Source organism: Procambarus clarkii, chromosome 4 (genome assembly GCF_040958095.1).
Source record: "Procambarus clarkii isolate CNS0578487 chromosome 4, FALCON_Pclarkii_2.0, whole genome shotgun sequence".
In the NCBI taxonomy this organism is placed as follows: domain Eukaryota; kingdom Metazoa; phylum Arthropoda; class Malacostraca; order Decapoda; family Cambaridae; genus Procambarus; species Procambarus clarkii.
Window position 1 is genome coordinate 46,786,286 of NC_091153.1, and position 6,360 is coordinate 46,792,645.

Sequence of the window (6,360 nt, forward strand, 5' to 3'; positions counted from 1 at the left end):
TGCATACCGGCCAGGGTAACCCTAGCCACTTGCCCTTGACTTTGGTGGTGACCGCTGCCTCCCGCGTCCTTTCTGGCGCTGTTGGGGGGGGGGACGGTCTCCAGGAGGGATAGGTCTGGGAGAGGCAGACCCATCCCAGGGAAGACCCATTAGAGGGTGACCCGTGGTGGGGGGGGGGGATGACCAGGATAGGGAGAGGCCGAGGAGGAAAGGAGAGACCGAGGGTGGAGGACGAACATGGAAAGAAGGGGGGATACCGGGCTAGGGAATAGAAGACCTATTGAACAAATCCACAAGGGCCGTGACGAGGATTCGAACCTACGTCCGAGAGCATTACACACGTGTGTAAAGAAGACCTATTGGTCTAAGACTTCGTCATCTGGTAAGAAATGTGTGGAAAAAAAACACTATGAACGATACCTGATCAACGAGGCTACGATTCATACGTTAGACTGCGAACAGCGGCATCTATAACAACCTGGTTGACCAGACCACCTATCAGAAGGCTTGGATGGTGGTCTGGTCAAGCGAACCGGGCCGCACGGACATTGATTCGCGGAACTATGACAAGATAGTCACAAAATAGGATGCAGTAAGTTATATTTGCAGGATAGAATAGTGTAAGGCTCTCTCCCGACCCTCCACTCCCTGCAGCAGCACAACAAAAGGCTTCTCACCAATATGCATTCCCTCTGGTAGCACTTTTTTGCCGTAAAAACGTTAAATATAATTAGATTAAAACCGTCATTGAAAAGTAAATAGAATATTATATAATTATAAATGGTACTGTAGAGGATTTTTGGCGCCGATTTTTTTATGGAAGAATGCCAGTTTCCAAACGTCAAGTTCAGATTTAGGAACTTAATAACCCTCCAGAGGTTAGTTTAGTTTAGTTCATTTATTATGCACCCCATACCCATCTTGTGAGCGGTAGTGGAAAGGGTTACAGAGGCACATAATGGGCTCAGGGACACCAGAGGTTGATAAGCCTTAAGCCCCATACTATGTGCTGAACCGTTTTCTGTTCACTGATAACAGTTTCTATGAGAGTGTGGGAGAACTTGCAGGTATGACTAAGCTGAGTCGTGTTTGAGTCAGTACTTCTTCCTGCGCTGATGCTCCCTGACAGTGTCTCTCCACTCCCGGCGATCATAAATAATCCACTGACTTTTGCAAATTAAATGTGTCAAGATAAGCACATTTGGGAATTGATTTCGTATGTTAATTTAGTCAGTTGACTGAGTGGATATCCATTTACCTACTGACCTGGCCATTGTGAGACTAAAGTTTTGAAGGGTAAACTACGCTAACTTGTTGATGTTCCATTTAAAGCTTGATACAGTCAAGTACTCATAGCCACACAATGTAATTTATTAAAGCCTCACAATTATTATTTATGAAAGCATTAAAGCATCACAATCGACTTGAGAATGGTCCAGGACGGACCGAAACGTCGTCGTCCCTTCACTTTCTAGTGTGTGGTCTGGTCAACATATTTCAGCCACGTTATTGTGACTCCTCGTCTGCTTATCAAAGCCATTCATATTCAGTGTGTTTCGAGCATAACTTAGGTCGACACGGCATTAACATTGAAAGTTTACATTTAGGAACTTAATAACCCTCCAGAAGTTGATAAGCCTTAAACCCCACACTATGTGCTGAACCGTTTTCTGTTCACTGATGGTAACAGTTTCTATGAGAGTTTGGGAGAAAAGAAAGGAGTAGAAAAAGCCTTCTTTTTATTTGAATAATCAAGGTGGGCATCTCGGAGCATATTGATCATTGGTCTTGACCGTCAGCAATTCTCGCAACACCTCGAAGCTGCCGCACCCAAACTGAACCTATACGAGAGTGTCTGAGGGGTGAGGTAAGAGTGGGGGTGGATAGAAGAGGAGAAATAGGGGAGGGTAAGAGGGGCAGATGGGGAATGGGTGAAGCGTGGAGAGGAGGGAGGCGGTGGGGGGTAGGAGGATATGGAGAGAGGAGGGAAGCTGAGGAGAGAAGGTTTGAAGGAGGTGGTGGTGAAAGACGCGGATAAAGGGGGGAAAAAGGGAAGAGGATGATGAATGGGGAAAGACAAAGAGGGGGATAGTCATTTTGTGCCCCATGTTGTCCTTTTGTTCCTCCATGTAGTCCTTTTATGCCCCAATGTAGATTCTTTTGTGTCCTCTGTTTTTCTACTCCTCACAGAATGTAGCCCGTTCTCCTAAGGTCTCACTACGTCAAGAAACTGTCGTACTAAAGTGCCCTTAACCTAACCTACCAGAGGACCCAAAACAGAAAATGGGACAGAATGCCAATTTCGAGAGCCACATTCATTTTCTAGTACGACGATTATTGCCCTTAGGTAGAGTATACGTCAAAATGCGACGCTCTATCAGCGTCAGGACAGGTTGCAACGGGGGGCACCTTGATAAGCCAAACAGGCTTCTTGTGCCCAAAACCAGGAAGCCGAACCCATAAATAATCCTTAAGGACACTATCGCGAAGGCAGTCTCTACCCCCGTACACCCAGCAGTAATTTGTTACCTGGAAGTAAAACCTATTGACGGGTAAGGTTCCAGGGTAAAATAGTAGGATAAAGCATGACTACTTCTACACACTACACACAGAAATCACAATAACGTGACGCATCAAATGAACTGAGCTACCATGTTGTAGCTTAGTCGATTAAGGCAGCGTCTGGGATGCTCTTGGACGCAGGTTCGAATCCTCGTCACAGCCCTTGTGGATTTGTTCATGACTACTTCTATCATCGTCATTTTTATATATATATATATATATATATATATATATATATATATATATATATATATATATATATACAAGAGTTGTTACATTCTTGTAGAGCCACTAGTACGCGTAGCGTTTCGGGCAGGTCCCTGGAATACGATCCCCGCCGCGAAGAATCGTTGTTACAACCAAGTACACATTTTACTGTTGAGTTAAACAGAGGCTACAGTTAAGGATTTGCGCCCAGTAAATCCTCCCCGGCCAGGATACGAACCCATGACAAAGCGCTCGCGGAACGCCAGGCGAGTGTCTTACCACTGCACCACGGAGACTAGGATCACTCGTCTACAGTGTGGTGGTGGCAATGGTATTGAACCAATTATGAGAGCAAAATTCTCCCAGAAGCACAATCCCAGTGTTTCAGTGTTACCAATGCTAACACTGAAACACAGGTCAAACTTTACCCTTCGGGATACCAGAAATTACAAAACCCGTTTTATTGAATCTGATTATTACAATTTTAATTCAGTATTTGGAAGTAAACATTGGCAAAATATTTTAATCTAGATTATTCTGATGATACGTCAGTCATTGATAATTTTTATATTTTACCTCGAATTGTTTCTGTCAGTTGGCAGTAATGTTGTTCACTAACAACGTACCCTTCCCGTGGGTGGCAGTGGACAGTGTTAGAGGCACATAATGGGCTCAGGGACTGAACCCCACAATTCATTTAGCTAAGCAAGTTACAACCTTGATGAGCTAGTTACAAAATTCAATACACATCATTACATCAACAATGGGCTCGAGACCGATCACAAGTACAGTTTCTAAATTAAGCAACTGACATATGTGGAGAGCTAGTGTCACAATTGATATGTTTGTCCTGCACACCGCCCCCCGTCCAGTGACCAGCGGTGGATAAGTTACACCCTCCCGCCATCCAGTGGGCAGCGGTGGATAGGTTACAATCACTGAAATGAATGGAATCTTTGTTGAAATAATAATAGATACTATATTCAGGCGATGAGTCACAATAACGTGGCTGAATTATGTTGACCAGACCACACACTAGAAAATGAAGGGACGACGATGTTTCGGTCCGTCCTGGACAATGGACTTAAAAATGGTCAAGGACGGACCGAAACGTCGTCGTCCCTTCACTTTCTAGTGTGTGGTCTGGTCAACAATAATAGAGACTAAAAAAAACGAAAGCACACGTACAGGACACAAGATAACACACACACATGGACACGTACAAGATACAAGATAACACATAGGGACGCGTCCATGTCATATGGTAACATATAAGGACACGTATACAATTTCCATCAAACATGGTCAACGAACCTGAAACTTCAACATAGTCAACATTTCTGTTGCCGGAAGAGATCTCTCTACGCCAGTGATTATCGACGAAGTTTGATTATATGTTTTTTTTATTTTATTTTATTTATATATACAAGAGTTGTTACATTCTTGTAAAGCCACTAACATGCATAGCGTGTCGGACAGGTCATTAATTCTAATTTTCCCTGGAATACGACCCGCCAAATCGTTTAACAACCAGGTACCCATTCACTTGGTTGAATGGGTACTTGGTGAATGGTACCATACCATATAGTGAATGGTACCATACTTGGTGAATAGTACCATGGAATGGTACTATTCCATTCACCATTGAATGGAATGGTGAATGTCTCCTTCCCCGTAAATTCACCATTCACCATTCGGGGAATGGTGAATGGTGACAAACATCTTCGAACTTTGTTATCGAATAATATTAAAGTCATCCATGATAAAGTTTTTTATGAAAGCCATTTCATTTTTGAGATATTTTAATGGTAAACTCTTTTAAAAGCTTACATTGCAATACTGTTATATAATAATAATAATAATAATAATAATAATAATAATCTTTTATTTAAGCAAGAGTACACATATACATAGATGCATACATAAGATACATAGTAAGTGGAGGATTTCGCGGCCGACAAGCCACTATTAATTAATTTAAGACGCAGCTTCTATTTATAGAATCAGTCAAGACAAAATTTCCACGTAGCGTTTTAGGAATCTTTACGCGAGTTTACCTGAGAGCCACTAACACTAGTAGCCTCGACGGGGACAGGAAGCTGGCGGCTTGTCGAAGGGCCTCTACCATTTGCCTTGATCTTTTCCAGTTGTACTGTAAATCTGATGAGCAATTTCGGGTTTCAATTTTTTTTAAGCTGACCACGAAATATGGGGTAAAGGCTTCTACATTGAAGTTCTTCCACAGGTTTAGTACATTTTCATGGCTACAAAAGAGAAACTAAATTAATGTAACTATATATATATATAAATTCCTCAAGTGTTACCACACGTGAAGACTGGCAAATGCTTTTCAATGTCAAAAAATGCAAGACCATAAAAATATGCATAACAATGCACATCGCAACTCAGCCCGTCCACCTAAGGTTCCCCAACGTCAAGAAACTGTTGTACTAAAGTGCCCTTATCCTAACCTACCGGAGGACCCAAAACAGAAAACGAGACAGAATGTCAATTTCAGGAGCCGCTACCATTTTCTCGTACAACGATGTTTGCTCTTAGATAAAGTGTATGTCAAAATGCGACGCTCTGTTAGGAGGACGGGTTGCACAACTACCAAATTAACAATATTACTTTGCAGCAGATTGATGAAGAAAAGAACAAATCCACAAGGGCCGTGACGAGGATTCGAAACTGCGTCCGGGAGCGTCCCAGACACTGTTCGAAGGTTCGAGTCCTTGTCACAGCCCTTGTGGATTTGTTCATTTGATGCATCACGTTATTGTGATCTCTGTGTGTGATGAAGAAAAGAAGCTTGGAGTCAGACTTCACCAATCACTGAAAGTTGCACAAGTCAGTTATCACCGCCTCTCCCACTTGTTGTACAAAGCAATCTAAATCCTAGGAATATTCAAAAGAATCTTAGACTTCAAGGAAAAGAAGGTAGTGATTCAACTCTATAAATCTCTGGTGCGTCCCCACTTAGATTATTGTGTCTAAGCATGGAGACCTCATCTTCAGAAAGACATGGCAGCTTTAGAGAAAGTTCAACACCGTATGACGAAAATCATTCCAGAACTACGTCAACTCTCATACAGGACAGGTTGAGGGCCACAGGCCTAACAACACGGCAAACTGGACATGATAGGGTTAATCTCATCGAAACTTTTATAATACTAAGCAATTTGGATGATGATAATCCAGACAACTGCTCCAAAACGTCAGATGCAACACAAACAAGGAGCAATGGTGTCAATTGTTGTTGTTAAAGATTCGCTACCTGGAACAAAGTTCCAAATAGCACGGGCTATGGTGAGCCCGTAGTGCCTTTTAACGGTGTCAAGCTCAACACGCCACAATGTAGGACAGAAAAGAGATGCTTTTCCACCCACAGGGTTATTAACCCATGGAACTGTTTACCCGCCGAAGCCGTAAATGCTCAAACTCTTTTAAATTTTAAAGTACAACTGGAAAAGATCATCAAGGCAAATGTGAGGGACCATCGACAAGCCGCCGACTTCCTGTCCTCATCGAGGCCACTAGTGTTAGTGGCCCTCAATTAAATTCAGCTTGAACTACTGTACTGACCCTTCC